We start from the raw sequence: 22,818 nt of genomic DNA, 5'->3' as shown, positions 1-22,818 counted from the left end.
TGGCAACAATAATGAACTGAGACACCTCTCAAGGGCTTGGTAGGGCATCCCAGATGTTTCCTTCAGGCACTTTCACACTCAGAGTTGGTTTAATGTTTCCTCACCTCTGCAGGAAGATCTCAGGGTCTGTTTTCCCTCTGAACCCTGCAAGTCTGAGACCCATGGCTCTTCCACTTGTTCCAGCTGGGAGATCACATCAGGTTTGGAAAATGGAAACCCTGCTCAGATGAAAGAAAACAAAGGAGTTCCGTTCATTTCATAAAACTTTGTCATAAAAAAACATTCTATTAATTTAACTTTAATACTTAGTGTGACCCGGTGTGCCTGGGCTGGTCCTCACTGAAAATGCCAAGACCAGGGCAGGCTGAAAAAGGGAGAGCAGAGGCTCCCCAAACTGGTGGTTAACACGGAAGTTAAACTCACCAACCAGTCACCAACTGTGCTTCTGATCCCCCACACTGGTTATCGAGAAACTGAAAAAAGAAATCACACGGCCCCCTTTATTGCATTCCAGTTCTCTGGCTCCTAATCAGCACCTAGGTCCAGCACAGTGAGAGGTTATTTAAAAACTCTGCTCACATAAACAAAGTGTTCTTCTGACCCCAGAGTCAGTCACATTACCAGGTCAGTATAGGTTTGGATCTTACTCAAAATACTACGATGCCAGCCATTCGTTGGCATCTAAACTAAAGGTTTATAAGCAAGAAAGCATCTGAACTAAAGGTTTATTATAAAAGAAAGAAAAAGGGAGTTGTTAAATGGGAAAGCAGTCAGACACATTCAGAAATCTATACATCTGGTTCTTAGCAGTATTGGTGATTTTCTGGCTTGAACGGCTCTCTGGTAAACATCCACATTATTCACTCCTTTGTTCAAGCCTTCAGTTTGTAGAGAAGTTGCTCCACAGGTAGGAAGAGGAATTAAAGACAAAATGGAGATGATGCAGCTGCCCTTTATATTCCTTTTGCCAAGTGGCTTCTAATTCCTGTGTCCCAAACACAAGCTTCACAGCACATGGCATGGAAAAGCCTTGGAGTTCTCAGTACACAGTGTGATACAGCGTGGCCAGAGGGCAGCTGGAGAGGGTTAGAAGGGAGCCTTATTCCCTGCAGAGGGAAGAAAGTTTGCCATAGATGAACTAGAGCACCTGAAGCCAATTAAAAAAAACAGGAGTACTTGTGGCACCTTAAAGACTAACAAATTTATTTAAGCATGAGCTTTCGTGAGCTAAAGCTCAGTCAGTCACCTGATAAAGACCCTTGCTCCAATCAGACAGGGAAGGAGTTGGAGCAGAGGGGATTGGTGTTGGAGCAGAGAACAGTTTGAAGGGAAGCAGAGGAAAGTTTGGAGAAGTGCTGCAGTGGGCTAAGAAGTCCAAGACCCTAGGTAAGGGGCACCTGGCTTGTACAGAGGGAGGGCAGGAAGCCCCCACAAACTGAAGGGTAGGAGCGGGAAGTAGCCCAGGGGAAGGAACCATCAGTTCAAGTGGTTCACCACTATCCTCAGGGCCCCTGGGCTGGGACCTGGAGTAGAGGGCGGGCCCAGGTCCATCCCTCTCCACTCCCCTCCTCTAGGACACTAGTGGGGCAGTTAATATTCCAATTCAGGGGCAAGAAATGGTGCCCTGAACCGCCCCCCCCCCCAAGAAGAGAAAGCACGAGACCCATCATAATAGTGCCGGCAATTTGCCACAACAGGCATAACCCTGCATGTCTTGCTGACTCAATAGGTGTATCCCCTTAATCCTTTCCATGGGTTCATTGTATGGCTGATGACCCTGGCTGGGCCATCGAACAGGCTGGGCAGCGCTGATGCCAATATGTCTGGGGGTGTCACTCAGAAACACTCCACAAGTCTGGAATACAGATATACCCTACATATCTGTAACTCACAATACAAAGATAGAAACAAGATTATCATACTTGGAAACTCATAACATTTTCACTGACTCCTTACATGGCATATATAGCACGATTCATTGCAATTTCATCATATTGGTATTGTGATACAGCATGGCCAGAGGGCAGCAGGAGAGTGTTAGCAGGGAGCCTTATTCTCTGCAAGGGGAGGAAGGTTTGCTACAGATTAACTGGAGCACCTGAGGCCAATTAGAGCACCAGCAGTCAGTCAGGTGATAAAAACCCCCTGCTTCAGTCAGACAGTGTGGGAGTTGGAGTAGGAAGGTTTAATGTATAATATTAATTATATTATTATATATAATACCCATATATATGTTGGGAACACACAGACATTTAACAAAGTTCTAGCCTTTCCATTGGCTCTTTTGGTCAGGTCCCCAATACTTTTTTTTTTTAAACCCTGTTGGCTTGTTAACCCTTTAGAGGTAGAGCAAGCAGAGAACTCGCACCAACAGGGATTTTACAGCCAACTGGCTGGCTGGGTGTTTATAAAAGGGAGATCCCTCCCCTCCCCTTCATTTATCACTGTAGGGCTTGTGAGGTACCATTTGAAAAGACATAATCTACTGAATATCCTCCTGTTAAACAGTGTAGCAACATTGTATGGAAAGTGATGAGATTTTACGCTATGATATTACTGAAAAAGCTGCAACCCTAACCCTAAGTTCCTCAGAGACAGCAAGGCAAACAGCTGGTCAAATAGCCATTCTCCACCAGGGGGAAGGTGTGAAGATGACATTTACATTCCATCAGAGGGACACTTGAAGCTCATATCTATGACAGCCTGTCACCATGACTCAGCTGAGAACTGAAGTGGTTTCTAGTACAAAGGACTGAATTATAAAAAGAGGTGAGGAAAATGCATGAGACTCTCTCTTCCCCCCCCCCCTTTTCCCTCTGCTCATGACAACTCCTGAAGAACTGAATGTGGGCGGCAGGGGCAGGTTAGGGGGAGTCCTGGCTGAAAGGAAAACCAGCCTGTCTCAGCACATGGTGAGAGAAACATTTGTTTTAAATCCCTTTTAGCTCGTTAGGTTAAACATTAGTTTGTGTTTTATCTTGAATTTCTTTCATAAACAATTCTGACTTTTATGCCTCATTACTTGTAGTCACTTCAAATCTTTTTCTTCAGTAGTTAATAATTTTGTTTCCTTTTTTTATCAAACCAGTGTGTTTGGATTAAAGTCTGTTGGAAACTCCATTTGGAATAACAAGGCTGGTGCATGTCATTTTCCATTGATGAAACAACAGATTTCATATGAGCTCCCATTGTTCAGGAGTGTGCTGGACACTACAAGATGCACATTTCTGGGGGAAGTCTGGGAGCAGAGAATTTTCTGGGGTTCTCCTGTGGGGTACTGTAATTTGTGAGTCACTGACTAGCAGCACTCAATACTGTGTAGCTGGGAGCGAGTTACATGCTGGAGACTGCATGTGAACTGCTCAGGAGTGGCTGTTCTCACAGTAGAGCAGTGTAAAAGGCACCCCAGCCTGGGGAACTGAGGGGACACAGCTGTTAACAGTCCAGATTGTACTGTGCTTAATGTCACAGACACTCAATTTCAAAGTCTCCCCTAAAACATACAGAAAGTAAATCCACGTCCCAGAAATCAAAGTCTCCCTGGCACTGCTTCTTGCTGACAGATGGGTCCAGAGACAAAGACAGAGTCCTGGGGAAGCTGGAAACATAAGCGTGGGGCTCAGTGGAGAACGGGAACAGGAAGGGCAGGGATATTATTGAATGCAGGATCTCAGCAGTACTAGATGTCAGGATAACACATAGTGCAGCCCATTGGGAAACATAATCCCAAATATACATATAAAATGATGGGGTCTAAATTAGTTATTTCCATTGATTTATACAAGGGCAGTAAGATATTCTCTGTATTACTGTCTATCCCTTTCTAAATAATTCCTAACATCCTGTTTGCTTTTTTGACTTCCGCTGCACACTGCTGGATGTCTTCAGAGAACTATCCACAATGACAAAAAGATCTTTTTCCTGATTAGCCTAATTTTGCCCCCCATCATATGGTATGTATAGTTGGGGTTATTTTTTCTAATCTGCATCACTTGACATTTATACACATTTGCCATTTTGTTGCCCAGTCACTTAGTTTTGTGAGATCTTTTTGAAGTTCTTCACAGTTTGCTTTGGTCTTAACTATCTTCAGCAGTTTAGTATTGTGACCTTATTGATATAATCTGGGACCATACAGAACATGGTTGCAACCAAGGTCCTGTAGTGGCACCAAATCTTATGTAAAGGAGGTCATATAAGGTGTCCAAGACCAGGTTATGGGTTGCTGGTTATAATTATGGTGTCTATATGTATGTATCATTTTGTAGTTGAAGTTTGAGTATTGGCTCTATCCTGTCTGTATTTCAAACTTATGCTGTGCTTCTGGGAGACATCCCAGACAAGCTGGTGTTAGCTCTGCCTAGCATGCTTGATGGCCCATTAAGGACATCAGCTATTCAACTGACCCATTGAGGGAAGGCAGATAGGCCTTGTAACTCAGCAAAGTATGCAGGGACTTGCTCATGTGACTCCAGACTCCATTTTGCTGTCATTTTCCACAGTAAGAACAAAGAAGTGTTCTTACACCTGGAAAAGCCTATAAAAGGCTGATGCCTCATCTCCATCTTGTTTTCAATCCTGCTTCTTACCTCTGGAGGAACTTTGCTACAAACTGAAGCTCTGAACAAAGGACTGACTGACCCATCCCAGAGGAGGATGTACTCCAGAGATTTGATTTGAACCTGCAGTTTACTCCATCACTGCTACAAGCCTGAACTAAGAACTTTGCCATTACTGCATGTAATTGATTCCATTTAACCAATTCTAGCTCTCATCTTTATTTTTTTCCTTTTATGAATAAACCTTTAGATTTTAGATTCTAAAGGATTGGAAACAGCATGATTTGTGGGTAAGATCTGATGTGTTTATTGATCTGGGTCTGGGGCTTGATTCCTTGGGATCGAGAGAACCTTTTTCTTTTATTGGGATGTTGGTTTTCATAACCATTCATCCCCAGGACGAGTGGCACTGGTGGTGATACTGGAAGACTGGAGTGTCTAAGGGAAATGCTTGTGTGACTTGTGGTTAACCAGTGAGGTGAAACCAAAGCCCTCTTTGTCTGGCTGGTTTGGTTTGCTTTAGAGGTGGAAAAATCCCAGCCTTGGGCTGTAACTGCCCTGTTTAAGCGATTTGTCACTCTCAATTGGGTCCCACCAGAACCGCATCATCACAAGTATCATCTGCAAACTTTGCCACCTCACTGTTTACCCCTTTCTCCAGATCATTTATGAATATGTTGAATAGGATTGGTCCTAGGACTGACCCTTGGGGAACACCACTAGTTACTCCTCTCCATTCTGAAAATTTACCATTTATTCCTACCCTTTGTTCCCTGTCTTTTAACCAGTTCTCAATCCATGAAAAGATCTTCCCTCTTATCCCATGATAACATAATTTATGTAAGAGCCTTTGGTGAGGGACCTTGTCAAAGGCTTTCTGGAAATCTAAGTACACTATAACTCCACCAGAGAGGTCCTTTGGGGCCATCTGCCTGTCCCAAGTCAGGGTAAAGGAGGAGGGTTGGGCGTGGGGCTAGCAACTCCACCCTGTAAAAATCAGCTTGCTACAGAAACGCCAACAATAGAGTTAACAGAGACTTTTAGCCTGGAAAAAGAAGGGTCTTCAACTCGAAGATGCATGACGCTGGGTGGTGAAAGCCGCGAGGAAGCCACTAAGCCGATCACCCTTCTTGCAGCCAGGAGGATTACCATCGGCACATGGAACGTGAGGACCATGTACGAGTCAGGAAAGACGGCGCAGGTTGCAGCAGAGATGAGGAGCAACAACCTGACCCTACTAGGCATTAGCGAGACAAGATGGACGCAAGCTGGACAGAGACGACTGTTGACAGGAGAGCTGTTGCTGTATTCAGGACATGAAGAGAGTGACGCACACCACACACAGGGAGTAGGCTTCATGTTGTCCAAGCAGGCACAGAGAGCACTGATTGGTTGGGAGGCACATGGTCCCAGGATCATCACAGCATCCTTCAGAACTAAAATGAAGAGGATTAAGATGAATGTTGTTCAGTGCTACGCTCCAACCAATGACAGTGAAGAGGAGGACAAAGACTACTTTTACAACAGACTCCAGAAAATATTAGAGACTCTCCCAGACAAAGACATTACCATCCTTATGGGAGACTTTAATGCCAAAATTGGACCTGATAACACAGGATACGAACAAGTCATGGGGACCCATGCTCTGGGAGAGATGAGTGAGAATGGAGAGAGATTTGTGGATCTGTGTGCACTTAACAATCTGGTCATAGGAGGCAGCATCTTTCCTCACAAGCGGATCCACAAGAGTACCTGGGTATCGCCAGCAGGCATGACAGAAAACCAGATCGACCATGTCTGCATTAGCAAGAAGTTCAGAAGATCCTTGCAGGACGTTAGAGTTAGAAGAGGAGCAGACGTGGCGTCCGACCATCACTTAGTGGTGGCCAGATTGAAGCTGAAGCTGAAGAAGAACTGGATAGACACGTCAGACAGAAGAGCGAAGTACAACGTCAACCTTCTGAAGGACCATAAGACCAAGGAAGATTTTGGATTGACGCTGAAGAATAAGTTTTCAGTACTACAGGATCAGTCTGAGGAAGAGGAAGACAGTGTACTCAACAGATGGCAGAAAGTGAGAGACACACTTAGGTCAGCATGCCAGGAAGTGCTCGGAATTAAGAAACACCAGCAGAAAGAGTGGATCACAGCAGAGTCCTTGACAAAGATAGAAGACAGAAAGAAGAAGAAGGCAGCAGTCAACAACAGCAGGACTAGAGCAGCAAAGGCCAAAGCTCAAAAAGAGTATGCTGAAGCCCACAGAGCAGTGAAGAGGAATATTAGGAAGGACAAGAGAGATTATGTGGATGGACTGGCAGCAGAAGCAGAGCAGGCAGCATACAGCGGTAACATGAAACAGCTGTACGATACTACCAAGCGACTGTCTGGAAAGTTCAGCAAGCCAGAACGTCCCGTTAAAGACAAGCAGGGAAAGTCTATAACAGGAATAGAACTACAGATGAACAGATGGGCGGAGCACTTTGAGGAACTCCTGAACAGACCAGCACCACCAAATCCACCAGACATTGACCCAGCCAACGAGGACCTCCCAATCAATTGCGATAAACCAACCAGAGACGAGATCAGAAAAGCCATCACCATGATGAAGAACAGGAAGGCGGCTGGACCTGACGATATCCCAGCAGAGGCCCTGAAAGCAGACCTGGAAGCCTCAGAGGAAATGCTGAACCCTCTTTGAGAAAATATGGGAAGAAGAAGTGATTCCGCTGACTGGAAAGAGGGATATCTCATCAAATTCCCCTAGAAAGGAGACCTCAGAATCAGTGCAATCTATAGAGGAATCACACTCCTGTCGGTGCCAGGGAAGGTCTTCAACCGAGTCCTCTTAGAGAGAATGAAGGATGCCGTCGATCCACAGCTACGAGATGAACAGGCAGGTTTCCGGCAGAACAGATCATGCACGGACCAGATAGCAACGCTCCGCATCATAGTCGAGCAGTCTATGGAGTGGAACTCCTCGTTGTACATCAACTTTGTTGACTATGAGAAAGCATTCGATAGCGTGGATCGAGAGACCCTCTGGAAGCTCCTTCGGCACTATGGCATCCCAGCAAAGGTGGTCAACCTGATCAAGAATTCATACGACGGCATACACTGTAGAGTGATCCACGGAGGGCAGCTCACAAACAGCTTCCAGGTGCGAACCGGAGTCAGACAAGGATGCTTGTTGTCACCACTTCTCTTTCTTCTCGTCATCGATTGGATTATGAAGACATCCACTTACAAGCGTAGGAATGGAATCCAATGGTCATTGTGGACCCAGCTTGATGACCTGGACTTTGCCGACGACCTTGCACTCCTTTCGCACAGTAAACAGCAGATGCAAGAGAAGACCAACGTAGTGGCAGCCACGTCATCACAGGTTGGCCTCAACATCCACAAGGACAAGACCAAGATCCTTAGGATCAATTCCATCAGCAACGACCCAGTCACACTGAATGGAAGCCCCCTGGAAGAAGTGCAGTCCTTCACCTACCTAGGTAGCATCATCGACCAGCAGGGTGGCACAGACGCAGACATCAAAGTAAGGATTGGTAAGGCAAGAGCAGCCTTCTTACAGCTCAAGAACATCTGGAGCTCCAGAGAGCTGTCTTTGGCAATAAAGATTCGACTGTTCAACTCCAACGTGAAATCAGTCTTACTGTATGGAGCTGAAACCTGGAGGACAACCAAAACAACCACCAGGAAGATCCAGACCTTCATTAATAGCTGCCTCAGAAGGATTCTCCAGATCCGCTGGCCAGACACCATCAGTAACATCCACCTCTTGGAGAGGACCCATCAACTCCCAGCAGAGGAAGAAATTAGAAGGAGAAGGTGGGGCTGGATAGGACATACACTACGCAAGCAGCCAACCAACATCACCAGACAGGCACTGCAGTGGAACCCCCAAGGCAAGCGGAAAAGAGGCCGCCCAAGAAATACCTGGCGACGCGACCTTCAGGTTGATAGCAAAAAAATGGGCTATACCTGGAACCAGCTAGAGCGAATGGCCCAGGATAGAAGACTATGGAGATCTGTTGTTGGCGGCCTATACCCCGGTTGGGGTGACGGGCATGAATGAATGAATGAAAGTACACTATGTCCACTGGATCCCCCTTGTCCACATGTTTGTTGACACCTTCAAAGAACTCTAATAGATTAGTAAGACATGATTTCCCTTTACAGAAACCATATTGACTTTTGCTCAACAATTTTTGTTCTTCTATGTGCCTGACAATTTTATTCCTTTACTATTGTTTCAACTAATTTGCCTGGTACAGACATTAGACTTACCAGTCTGCAACTGCCAGGATCGCCTCTAGAGCCCTTTTTAAATATTGGCGTTACATTAGCAATCTTCCAGTCATTGGGTACCGAAGCCGATTTAAAGGACAGGTTACAAACCATAGCTAATAGTTCCCCAATTTCACATTTGAGTTCCTTCAGAACTCTTGGTAAATACCATCTAGTTCCGGTGACTTGTTACAGTAAAGTTTATCAAGTAGTTCCAAAACCTGCTCTAGTGACACTTCAATCTGTGGCAGTTCCTCAGATTTGTCACCCACAAAAGGTTTGGGAATCTCACCAACATCCTCAGCCATGAAGACTGAAGCAAAGAGTCCATTTAGTTTCTCCGCAATGACTATCGTCTTTAAGGGCTCCTTTTGTATCTCAATACTCCAGTGGCCCCACTGGTTGTTTAGCAGGCTTCCTGCTTTTGTTATTACCTTTTGAGTTTTTGGCTAGCCCCTTCTTCAAACTCCTCTTTGGCTTTTCTTATTACATTTTTACACTTAATTTGGTAGTGTTTATGCTCCTTTCTATGTACCTCACTAGGATTTGACTTCCACTTTTTAGAAGACGCCTTTTTATCTCTCACTGCTTCTTTTACCTGGTCGTTAAGTCACGGTGACTCTTTTTTAGTTCTTTTGCTGTGTGTTTTAATTTGGGGTATATATTTAAGTTGGGCCTCTAATATTGTGTTTTTGAAAAGTGTCCATGCAGTTTGCAGGGATTTCACTCTAGCCATTGTACCTTTTAATTTCTGTTTAACTAACCCCCTCATTTTTGCATAGTTCCCTTTCCTGAAATTAAATGCCAGTGTTGAGCTGTTCTTCCCACCACAGGAATGTTAAATGTTGTTATATTATGGTCACTATTTCCAAGCGGTCCTGTTATAGTTAGCCCTTGGACTAGATCCTGCGCTCCACTCAGGACTAAATCGAGAGTTGCTTCTCCCATTGCGGGTTCTTGTACCAGCTGCTCCAAGAAATAATCATTTAAAGGATCCAGAAATTTTGTCTCTGCATTTTGTCCTGAGGTGACATGTACCCAGTCAATATGGGGATAATTGAAATCTCCCATTATTATGGATTCCTTTATTTTGATAGCCTCTCTAATCTCCCTTCACATTTCATCCTCACTATCACTGTCTTTGACAGGTGGTCGATAACAGATCCCTATTGTTATATTCTTATTAGAGCATGGAATTACTATCCATAGAGATTCTATGGAACATGCAGTTTCATTTAAGATTTTTACTACATTTGAGTTTACATTTTTTTAACATACAGTACCACTCCCCTCCCCACCCCCCGAATATGACCTGCTCTGTCCTTCCGATATATTTTGTACCCTGGAATGATTGTGTCCCATCGATTGTCCTCACTCCACCAGGTTTCTGTGATGCCTATTATGTCAATATCCTCCTTTAACACGAGGCACTCTAATTCACCCATCTTATTATTTAGACTTCTGGCATTTGTGTACAAGCATTTTAAAAACTTGCCGCTGTTTATTTGTCTGCCCTTTTCTGATGTGTCAGATTCGTGTGTGTGAATGCTTCTCGTCTGATCTGGCCCCTACTTTATCCTCTTCCAGCCTCTCTGCCTGACTAGAACTAGAAAATCTCTATCACTAGTCTCTCCTCTAAGACAAGTCTCTGTCCGATCCACAAGCTCCTCTGCAGCCATTGGCTTTCCCCCATCTTAGTTTAAAAACTGCTCTGCAACCTTTTTAATGTTAAGTGCCAGCAGTCTGGTTCCACTTTGGTTTAGGTGGAGCCCATCCTTCCTGTATAGGCTCACTCATCCCCAGAGTTTCCCCAGTTCCTAATCAATCTAAATGCCTCCTCTCTACACCATCATCTCATCCACCCATTGAGACTCTGAAGCTCTGCCTGCCTACCTGGCCCTGTGCGTGGAACTGGAAGCATTTCTGAGAATGCCACCATAGGGGTCCCAGATTTCAGCCTCTTTCCTCGCAGACTAAATTTGGCCTCCAGGACATCTCACCTACCGTTCCTTATGTCACTGGTGCCTACATGTACCATGACCACCGGCTCCTCCCCAGCACTACACATAAATCTATCTAGATGCCTCGAGAAATCGGCAACCTTTGCACCAGGCAGACAAGTCACCATACGGTTCTCCGGGTCATCACAAACCCAGCTATCCTTGTTTCTAATGATCAAATCTCCCATTACTAACAGCTGCCTTTTCTTAATGCCTGGGGTTCCCTCCCCGGAGAGGTAACCTCAGTGCAAGAGGTTACCCCAACACCATCTGGGAGGAGGGTCCCAACTATGGGAAGGTTTCCCTCTGCTCCCATTGACTGCTCTCCTTCCCTGGGCCTTTCAACCTCCTCAACAGTGCAGTGGCTGTCTGACCGGAGGTGGGAGAAATCTACAGTGTCCCGGAAAGCCTCATCGACATACTTCTCTGCCTCCCTTAGCGTCTCCAGTTCCACCACCCTGGCCTACAAAGCCTCCACGCGGTCTCTGCGGGCCAGGAGCTCCTTGCACCGAATGCACACGTAAGCCCCCCGCCCACAGGGCAGGTAATCATACATGCTACATTGAGAGCAATAAACAGGATAGCCCCCACTCTGCTGCTGGGCTTCTGCCTGCATTCTCTCTTACAGCGACCTAGGTTAACAACAGGGGTTTTGTTTCAGTCAAGAAGTTTGTATTATAGCTTAAGTGTTTTAAAGAATGACAAGAGTACCTCGCCCCTTCCCACTCCCCTTCCAAACTCCCTCACGAAACTCCCCATTAGCAGCCCTGTTTGAAAAGCTCCCTGGTCACTTGCTCACTCCTTTACAAAGCACTCCCCTATCACAGACCCCCCTGCCCCCACTTGAGCCACTCAGGGTAGGGGGCTGAGAGCACCCCCAGTACCCCAGCCCACCCTCCCAGCCCCCAAACCTGACTCCTGCACCCCCTCACACATAACGAGCCCTCACACCCCATGCTGACTCCTGCACACACCCCCATCCTCACCTGCACCCTGAGCACCAAATGGGAGCTCCTGCACACCCCCCCCCTACATTGCCATCCGCACCCCTCACACCACATCGGAGCTGCCCCAGGTAAGCACTTCACACCCCAACCTCCTGCCCCAACCCTGAGCCCCCTCCTGCATCCTAAAATCTGGCCAGACCCTGCACCCCAATCTCCAGCTGCTCCTGCACCCTAACTCCCTCCCAGACCCTGCACCCCCAGCCCTGACTCCTGCACCCTGAACACCCTGCCCTCCCTGACCCCTGCACCCCCTCACACCCCCAGCCCTTACTCCTTCACCCCTCTCAAACACACCCCAGTTCCCTGCCCTCCCTGATTCCTGCAACCACCCATAACCCCTTCCCTCCCCCACGCCCTGCCCATCACACACCCCCAGCCCTGACTCCTGCACCCCTCCCACACAGCCTCCTGCCCCCCCCCACATCCCCACCTGCATTGCTCGCATGAAACAGGAGCTGCTCCAGGTAAGTGCTCCACACCCCAACCCCTGCCCCAACCCCCTGCCCCCTCCCACACCCTAACTCCTGGCCAGACCCTGCACTCCAACATTTTTAATTTTTAATAAAGGGCTCTTATCCAAAGCACTTTAAAATAGGTAGCTAACGGCACAAACAATATATGGAAAGATCGTTAGGTGGTGCACCAAGACTCTCAGCGATTTTCAAGTGGTCTGTGGAAAAATCGGTTAGACGAAAAAACAATCAAGGTTCCTCACTTTATTTTCATTTACTTCCTATTACTTATAGGAGGAGGAGGAGGAAGGAAAAAAAGAATGAAAAATGGGGGTGGGAGGGAAATGAGAGAATGTTCTTTTTCTTGCCTATGTCCCAAGGAGGGACCCCTAAAATGAAGCTGAGCACAGGGCCCCACTCACGCTAAATCCGCCACTGAGCTTCCTTCTCTGGATACCCCCAGCCAGCAGTCAAGGACGCACGGACTGTCTGTGTGATAAGTGACCATGGATCAGCAGCTCTGACTCCAGCTGCCTGCTTGTTACACCCCAAGCATTATTGTGGTCTGGGTGGAGAAACCTCAGGGTTTGAGAGGTCAGGGGTAGGAAGCTTCCTAACCCTGTTTTACTTGAGCAAACAGGAGATATTTGACACTGTGTGATACTGCTCCTGTGCTCTGTTCCCAAAGCGTTCGCAGCACGGGAGGGTCTGTGGCAGTGTGTGTGTGTGTCACTGGCATATCGGGGTGATGCTGCAACAGAACAGAGTAGAGGTGGCATTGTGGGGCTGGCGTGAACCATCTCTCTTCTTTTCCCCTTCCAAGAATAGAGGGGAGAGGAACCCTTACCCAGCGAGGTCACATTCTCATAGTTCTGCTGCATGACATCCCTGTAGAGGGCTCTCTGAGCAGGGTCCAGCAGAGCCCACTCTTCGCTGGTGAAATACACAGCCACCTCCTCGAAGGTCACCGGCCCCTAAAAGAGCGAGAGTCCAACACTCAGTACCTGCTGCCCCACTCACAGCCCCCCTATACATGGGGGACAGGAACCAAACAGAAACTCTGGGTGGATTGCAGTCAGAGTCCCACCCCCACCCTGCTCAGAGCATCCAGGAAACACCAGGGGGAGGGGACGAAGCGAGAGCCCCTCCTCTCTCCCAGCAGAGCCATCACACACCTACTAGCCACTGACTGATACAGGAGATGGGGCCCCTAGCAGGGTCCAGGGACAGCTCCCTGGTAGGAAGCCCAACACCCTCCCCATTCTGAAGAGCTGGATGGGAAGGGAGGGGAATCTCCCCTAAGCCTCACTGGTGGGTGCCCCCTTCATATCTCACAGCAGCTGCTGGTTAGTCAGGCCGGGCTCCAGCACTATGAGTCTGGTCAGTTTTCCCAGCCCCATGCAGCGGGGTTATTTTCTGCTCCACAAACTAGAGCATTTCCACCGCCGAACCTCCTGGGTCTGTTCCTAGAATCTAGGCCACACATTAAATAACTCCCAGCAGGTTTAGCACACCCCTGTCCTCCTCCCTTTCTCCACCCTGTGCATTTCCTGCAAACCAGACTGCAACCTCCAAACCAGCCTGTGCAAACCTTCCCATCTCCCACGTATTTGCTGTCCCTCTCCCGCCCTTGAGGAACCCACCAGCAACCCCCTGATAATACCTACCTGAACTGGCTCCTCTGCAGCCATTTCTCTCCCCTGTCCAACGAGAGGACGGGATGAACTGGAGCGAAACATGGACTTTATTCTGCAGCCTGGCAGGGCGAGAAGGGCAGTTGTGAAGGTTTCAGAACAGACTTTAATTCATTTCACAGCATGATTCCCCCAGGCCCTTTCCCCGCACACAGACACCCTAGAGTCTGCCATGCTGAGAAAGGCTTGATCTCTTTGTACAGTGTAGACCTGGCCTCTCCTGCCAGGCTAAGCCCACAGTGACATTTTTAACCTCCCTTCTCCCTCCCCTCACCCCGTAACAAAGTCTCTGAACACAAGGCTAGAAAAAAGCAGAACCAAAGGAGTCACTGTGGGGGATCCCCTCAGACACTGACCGCACGGCAGCCACACCCCAGCAGGAGGGATATGGAGTCAGGAACTGGATTTTCCTCTGTCTGATTCTCATCTTTTCCACAGGAAAGTGACTCTATCCAGGGTGCAGTAAAACATCTGTCTGGGCAGATTAGAGATCTGGAAATCTCTCTCCAAACTCTTCTCTTCCACAGCCCCTTTCAGTCTCTCTTTCTCCTTCTATCTCCTTTTCCCCTCTCCCTGCCCATCTGGTAGGAAAGTCCCATTCCTGGGTAGTTTGCTCCCCCATGGCTGGATTTGCTCCTGCAATTGTTAATTGGATGAGAAATGAGGGGGGTCTGTTTGTGTGGAGTCATTTTAAGGCCAGTCCCCAGCATTTTCCCTTCGTTTCTTTCAGTTACCTGGAGACTCTGGCTCAGAATTTAGTATTAACAGGGCCCAGGGCTGCCCTAGGGGGCTAGGACCAGCTGGAGAAAGTCATCCCCTGGGCCGGGCAGAGAAGCAGCTTTAATTCAGGTCACTTCCCAGCACAGAACCCCGCTGGGGGAGCAGCAGCTGCTAAGCCTGGTCTCCCCGATCACAATGGAGGCTGCAGCCTCTCACCCAGGAAGCTGAACCCCAGTATCCTGAGCAGAGAGGGACAGAGCGTTTGAGCAGCTTCCCTCCTTTAGCTCTCTGGGGAGAGCAGCTGATGAGAGCCCCTCCTCACAGGGAGAATTGCTGATCTCATTTGCCCCACTGTCCATCCGGAGTCACTCCTTGTCTTTCCATACAGTGACTCTGGATTAACATTGGTCTCAATGAAACCAGATTTCAGAAAGAATGAGTCCAGAATGCTGGGGAAGGGACCATTGTGCGGCAGTGCTGACCCCCTTCCCACCTCCCTCATCCTCCAGATCCAGGACAAGGACGGGGGGGGGGGGGGCACAATTTTCCAAATGGAACTGAAAGTTCCTGCAGTTTTCAAAAGAGGAGAAAAGCACAGTGACAGGGCATGTGACTGGGGAATGCCAGGCAGTGCTTGGAGCCAGGACTCTGACACAAGTTGATCAGAGAGAAGGATCATGGTTAGTAGCAGCCCCCAGACACTCCCCAGTACCCAGAGCCCAGACCCCACAGCCAGCGGCAACAGACACCCCCTAGCCAGGGTCCCACCAGATATTCCCTGGGACGCAGCTTCCAGAATCCCTGGCCAGGGACCCCAGATACCCCTCAAAGCCCCACTGGCCAGGGAAGCCCCACCGGACCATGATTGCCAGGTTGGGAATCCCAAAGGGTTCCCCCCACCAAGTGCTCCCAGCAGCCAGGGACACCCCGCCAGGAACTCAGTCCCTCACTGCCTGCCTAGGACACCCCCCTGATTTCCAGCAGGATCTGCCATGTCGTTTGTCTGGGACCCCCTCCTCTGCCCTGATGCTTTTCAGTGGGACCCTTCACTTTGCTTGCCTGGCATCCCCGGAGCTAGTGCCAGAGCTCCGCTCCCTCCCCCCCACCCCTGTGCACTGGGCAGGGCAGCGATCCCAGGAGTCTGCGGGGGAAGCCCAGACAGAGCCCCTGGCACAGCACCAGGCTCCCTCTAACCCCCTGCCCCACCCTCAAGAGATGCCCACCCCCACTGTTCTGCAGCCCGCAGCGACACCCACCTCCAGGACCCAAAGCCTCAGGGCTGGGCACATCAGAACCAACCCCCCCAAACCTCCAGAACCCACCAATTTGATTAGGGTCCCACCTGCCCAGTCACCTAAACTCCCACTACCACAACACCCCTTCAGCTCCAGCTGAAATCTTCCCACACAGACACCCCTTCCCCCAGTGCAACACTGTTACCTCACAGTGCCTGAGAAGCGGATAGAAAGTGACCACCGCCCCCTGCTGGCCAGTCACACAGGCAGAGGGAGCCCCGGGGGATGTCTCTTTAACAGGAGAATGGAAGGCCTGGAGGGACAAAATAGGTAAGAAATGTTCATGCCTGTTACTAGCAAATAATGGCCACCATGGATCCACCCCAGAGGTGGCTGCATCTTAGCACTGTGGGAATCAACCTCTCACAGAGACCATTTGTCATGGGGTTTGGGATACTTCTGGACCCACACTGAACTGAGTGACCTCTTCATCCCGTGCCAGCTGGAGAAAAGAAAGGGTCCAGCCAACTCTCCCGTTACCAGCTGGGAACCACTGATCCCCAAACATGGGGAGGCCTCGAGGTTTGATAGGTATTAAATATCTGGCTGGTCTCTTTCTTCAGCAAACATTTTAACACAGATAAAGGGGGGAAGAAATGGCTCTCAAAGGAGAGGGGAAAGATCAACACTGGGAAATTTAACCCCCTGCAACCTCCAGGATGGAGAATGATTCAGGGCAACAGGTTTCCTCTAAGAAAAGAGAAGTTGCTGGGATTGAGAGACACGGGGAACAGCCCCAAACATGAAAGGAATTTTAATTGATATTTGATAACGTAGAACTGAAAGAGAAAGACTGGAAATCTGAGAGATTTTGGCTCTATTTTTGCAAATAATAGAGAGGAAAGTGGAAAATCAAAGGGATTTTATATCAGTTTATATCTGATATGCAGTAAAATGTCAGTGTTTCACATCAGTATTTGTTAAATGAATAGAGAGGAAATGGGCAACATTTGCAAACATTTTATATCTATGTTCAAGAAGCTGAGAAAAGGGGTAAATCTGAGATTTTCTTGTTATTTTATAATTAGAGAGGGGGGGAAATCTCAGGGCATATTCAATTAGAATTAACCAACTAGAGAGAAGTGGAGCAAATGTTTAGGGTATTTTATATCAACCTTTGAGATGTGCAGAGAAAACGTGTCACGACCTGCAACTGGAGGTGGAAAATCAGACTCCTGGAGAGACCAGGGGGAAATGGGGGAGACGGGAGAGCGGCTCATTGGCGGGGAAAGGGGCGAATCTCCCCGGATTTTACAGCCCGGGTGAGACACTGAGCGAGAAACGGGGCAGAACTGGAGAGAATTTGTATCGGGGGCGAGAGGCAAGTGGCACCAACAGGGACAGGAGCCAACTAACCCCCCTCCCCACTGACCTCCCCTCCAGCTCCAGCTTCTCCCCACCGCCCGACACCCCCTCCCAGGGACTCCCGCCAGCACCCCATCCCAGCGGGGGGCGGATCCTGCTGCGGCTCCGCTGGGGCCGAGGCGGCTCCGAGGCTTCTCCCGGGTTCCCGGGGCAGAGTCACGTGCCCGCCCCGGGTCTCACTCCCAGGGGCTCCGGGCGGGGCTGGGGCGGGCAGAGCCCGGGGCTGCCCGGGGGGCGGGGCCCAGCTGGAGAAACCCCCCCCCCGGCCGGGCCCCCCCGGGGAGCAGCAGCAGCTCAGCCCGGGCCCGGCTCACGCGGAGGCGGCAGCAGCAGCTTTGCTCTCCCGCCCCCAGCGGGGCTCGCACGGAGCATGCGCGATTTTACCTGCTGAAACCTTCCCTTACCTGGGCTGGAGGGCGGAAGCGGCCTCGGGGCAGGCTGGGAGATGTAGTTCCTGACTCTCCCTGGACCGGAAGTGACGTGGGGGGGAAGACCAAGCCGAGTTGCAAACGCGCGCGGGCCCCAGCGGCTCTGCCTGGCTCGCGCGGGGCCGTTGGAGCCTCTCTGCCCCCCCAGCCCCGGTGAGTGAGAGACCCGGGGGCGGGCACGTGACTCTGCCCGGGGACCCCGGGAGAAGCCTCGGAGCCGCCTCGGCCCCAGCGGAGCCGCAGCAGGATCCGCCCCCCCCGCTGGGAGGGGGGGGCCTGGCGGGGGGTCCCTGGGGGGATCCCCTGTGGTGTGGGGGGAGATGGGGGAGTGTCGGGCGGGGGGGGGGAGGTCGGTGGGACATGGGGGGGGGGGGGGTTGAACTGTCTCTGGGCAGCCAGGAAATTCCCGGGCGGGCGAAGGGGGGAGGTGAGTTAATTGGCTCCTGTCCCTGTTTGTGCCACTTGCCTCTCGCCCCCGATACAAATTCTCTCCAGTTCTGCCCCTTTTCTCGCTCAGTGTCTCACCCGGGCTGTAAAATCCGGGGAGATTCGCCCCTTTCCCCGCCAACGAGCCGCTCTCCCGTCTCCCCCATTTCCCCCTGGTCTCTCCAGGAGTCTGATTTTCCACCTCCAGTTGCAGGTCGTGACACGTTTTCTCTGCAAATCTCAAAGGTTGATATAAAATACCCTAAACATTTGCTCCACTTCTCTCTAGTTGTTTGTTTCTAATTGAATATGCCCTGAGATTTCCCCCCGTCTCTCTAATTATAAAATACCAAGAAAATCTCAGATTTACCCCTTTTCTCAGCTTCTTGAACATGGATATAAAATGTTTGCAAATGTTGCCCATTTCCTCTCTATTCATTTAACGAATACTGATGTGAAACACTGACATTTTACTGCACATCAGATATAAACTGATATAAAATCCCTTTGATTTTCCACTTTCCTCTCTATTATTTGCAAAAATAGAGCCAAAATCTCTCAGATTTCCCCCCTTTCTCTTTCACTTCTACGTTATTATCAAATATCAATTAAAAATCCTTTCATGTTTGGGGCTGTTCCCCATGTTTCTCAATCCCAGCAACTTCTCTTTTCTTAGAGGAAACCTGTTGCCCTGAATCACTGTCCATCCTGGAGGTTGCAGGGGGTTAAATTTCCCAGTGTTGATCTTTCCCCTCTCCTTTGAGAGCCATTTCTCCCCCCCCCCCCCCTTTATCTGTGTTAAAATGTTTGCGGATGAAAGAGACCAGCCACATCTTTAATACACATCAAAGCTCGAGGCCTCCCCCTGTTTGGGGATCAGTGGTTCCCAGCTGGTAACGGGAGAGTTGGCTGGACCCTTTTCTTTTCTCCAGCTGGCACGGGATGAGGAGGTCACTCAGTGCAGTGTGGGTCCAGAAGTATCCCAAACCCCATGACAAATGGCCTCTGTGAGGGGTTGCTTCCCACAGTGCTAAGATGCAGCCACCTCTGGGGTGGATCCATGGTGGCCATTATTTGTTAGTAACAGGCATGAACATTTCTTACCTATTTTGTCCCTCCAGGCCTTCCATTCTCCTGTTCAAGAGACATCCCCCAGGGCTCCCTCTGCCTGTGTGACTGGCCAGCAGGGGGCGGTGGTCACTTTCTATCCACTTCTCAGGCACTGTGAGGTAACAGTGTTGCACTGGGGGAAGGGGTGTCTGTGTGGGGAGATTTCAGCTGGAGCTGAAGGGGTGTTGTGGTAGTGGGAGTTGTTTAGGTGACTGGGCAGGTGGGACCCTAATCAAATTGGTGGGTTCTGGAGGTTTGGGGGGGTTGGTTCTGATGTGCCCAGCCCTGAGGCTTTGGGTCCTGGAGGTGGGTGTCGCTGTTGGCTGCAGAACAGTGGGGTTGGGCATCTCTTGAGGGTGGGGCAGGGGGTTAGAGGGAGCCTGGTGCTGTGCCAGGGGCTCTGTCTGGGCTTCCCCCGCAGACTCCTGGGATCGCTGCCGTGCCCAGGGGTGGGGGTGGGGGGGAGCGGAGCTCTGGCACTAGCTCAGGGGATGCCAGGCAAGCAAAGTGAAGGGTCCCACTGAAAAGCATCAGGGCAGAGGAGGGGGTCCCAGACAAACGACATGGCAGATCCTGCTGGAAATCAGGGGGGTGTCCTAGGCAGGCAGTGAGGGACTGAGTTCCTGGCGGGGTGTCCCTGGCTGCTGGGGGCACTTGGTGGGGGGAACCCTTTGGGATTCCCAACCTGACAGTCATGGTCTGGTGGGGATTCCCTGGCTGGTGGGGCTTTGAGGGGTATCTGGGGTCCCTGGCCAGGGATTCTGGGAGCTGTGTCCCAGGGAATATCTGGTGGGACCCTGGCTAGGGGGTGTCTGTTGCCCCTGGCTGTGGGGTCTGGGCTCTGGGTACTGGGCAGTGTCTGGGGGCTACTACTAACCATGATCCTTCTCTCTGATCAACTTGTGTCAGAGTCCTGGCTCCAAGCACTGCTGGGCATTCCCCAGTCACATGCCCTGTCACTGTGATAACTTTCTGTCCATTTATCAGTCACTGTTAGTGTGAAATCACAGATTTTGCTTTTCTCCTCTTTTGAAAACTGCAGGAACTTTCAGTTCCATTTGGAAAATTGTGCCCCCCCACTCCTTGTCCTAGATCTGGGGTATGAGGGAGGTAGGAAGGGGGTCAGCACTGCCACACGATGGTCTCTTCCACAGCGTTCTGGACTCATTCTTTCTGAAATCTGGTTTCATTGAGACCAATGTTAATCCAGAGTCACTGTATGGAAGGACAAGGAGTGACTCCAGATGGACAGTGGGGCAAATGAGATCAGCAATTCTCCCTGTGAGGAGGGGCTCTCATTAGCTGCTCTCCCCAGAGAGCTAAAGGAGGGAAGCTGCTCAGACGCTCTGTCCCTCTCTGCTCAGGATATTGGGGTTCAGCTTCCTGGGTCAGACGCTGCAGCCTCCATAGTGATCTGGGAGACCAGGCTTAGCAGCTGCTGCTCCCCCAGCGGGGTTCTGTGCTGGGAAGTGACCTGAATTAAAGCTGCTTCTCTGCCCGGCCCAGGGGATGACTTTCTCCAGCTGGTCCTAGCCCCCTAGGGCAGCCCTGGGCCCTGTTAATACTAAATTCTGAGCCAGAGTCTCCAGGTAACTGAAAGAAACGATGGGAAAATGCTGGGGTCTGGCCTTAAAATGACTCTACACAAACAGACCCCCCCTCATTTCTCACCCAATTAACAATTGCAGGAGCAAATCCAGCCATGGGGGAGCAAACTACCCAGGAATGGGACTTTCCTACCAGATGGGCAGGGAGAGGGGAAAAGGAGATAGAAGGAGAAAGAGAGACTGAAAGGGGCTGTGGGAGAGAAGAGTTTGGAGAGAGATTTCCAGATCTCTGATCTGCCCAGACAGATGTATTGCTGCACCCTGGATAGAGTCACTTTCCTGTGGAAAAGATGAGAATCAGACAGAGGAAAATCCAGTTCCTGACTCCATATCCCTCCTGCTGGGGTGTGGCTGCCGTGCGGTCAGTGTCTGAGGGGATCCCCCACGGTGACTCCTTTGGTTCTGCTTTTTTCTAGCCTTGTGTTCAGAGACTTTGTTACGGGGTGAGGGGAGGGAGACGGGAGGTTAAAAATGTCTCTGTGGGCTTAGCCTGGCAGGAGAGGCCAGGTCTACACTGTACAAAGAGATCAAGCCTTTCTCAGCATGGCAGACTCTAGGGTGTCTGTGTGCAGGGAAAGGGCCTGGGGGAATCATGCTGTGAGATGAATTAAAGCCTGTTCTGAAACCTTCACAACTGCCCTTCTCGCCCTGTCAGGCTGCGGAATAACGTCCATGTTTCGCTCCAGTTCATCCCGTCCTCTCGTTGGACAGGGGAGAGAAATGGCCGCAGAGGAGCCAGTTCAGGTAGGTATTATCAGGGGGTTGCTGGTGGGTTCCTCCAGGGCGGGAGAGGGACAGCAAATACGTGGGAGATGGGAAGGTTTGCACAGGCTGGTTTGGAGGTTGCAGTCTGGTTTGCAGGAAATGCACAGGGTGGAGAAAGGGAGGAGGACAGGGGTGTGCTAAACCTGCTGGGAGTTATTTAATATGTGGCCTAGATTCTAGGAACAGACCCAGGAGGTTCGGCAGTGGAAATGCTCTAGTTTGTGGAACAGAAAATAATCCAGCTACATGGGGCTGGGAAAACTGACCAGACTCATAGTGCTGGAGCCCGACCTGACTAACCAGCGGCTGCTGTGAGATATGAAGTGGGCACCCACCAGTGAGGCTTAGGGGAGATTCCCCTCCCTTCCCATCCAGCTCTTCTGAATGGGGGAGGTTGTTGGACTCCCTGCCAGCGAGCTCTCCCTGGACCCTGCTACGGGCCCCATCTCCTGAATCAGTCTGTGGCTAGTAGGTGTGTGATGGCTCTGCTGGGAGAGACAAGGGGCTCTCGCTTCGTCCCCTCTCCCTGTTGTTTCCTGAATGCTCTGAGCAGGGTGGGGGTGGGACTCTGTTGACTGCAATCCACCCAGAGTTTCTGTTTGGCTCCTGTCCTCCATGTATAGGGGGGCTGTGAGTGGGGCAGCAGGTACTGAGTGTTGGACTCTTGCTCTTTCAGGGGCCGGTGACCTTCGAGGAGGTGGCTGTGTATTTCACCAGGGGAGAGTGGGCTCTGCTGGACCCCACTCAGAGAGCCCTCTACAGAGATGTCATGCAGGAGAACTATGAGAATGTGACCTCGCTGGGTAAGGGTTACTCTCCCCTCTATTCTTGGAAGGGGAAAAAAAGGGACATGGTTCACGGCAGCCCCCCAATGCCACCTCTACTGTGCCCTGTTTCAGCATCACCCCAATATGCCAGTAACACACAAGCTACCAGAGACCTTCCCCTGCTGCAGAACAGTTTGGGAAGAGAGCACAGGAGCCGTATTGCACAGTGTCAAATATCTCCTGTTTGCTCAAGTAAAACTGAGGGTTCGGTGCGGCATAATCAGCAGAAGCTTCCTACCCCTGACCTCTCAAACCCTGAGCCTTCTC

The 22,818-nt window shown here is 50.3% G+C and overlaps 1 protein-coding gene across 1 annotated transcript in view; it reads left to right on the top strand.

Moving 5' to 3' along the window:
• The window catches only part of LOC120381416 (zinc finger protein 271-like), a 1,091,725-nt gene that overhangs the window by 115,583 nt on the left and 953,324 nt on the right, over positions 1 to 22,818 (top strand). The gene's annotated exons all lie outside the window — the stretch shown is intronic.

Source organism: Mauremys reevesii, linkage group 14, assembly GCF_016161935.1.
Source record: "Mauremys reevesii isolate NIE-2019 linkage group 14, ASM1616193v1, whole genome shotgun sequence".
NCBI classification, from domain to species: domain Eukaryota; kingdom Metazoa; phylum Chordata; order Testudines; family Geoemydidae; genus Mauremys; species Mauremys reevesii.
This window is presented reverse-complemented; position numbering and strand designations above follow the sequence as displayed.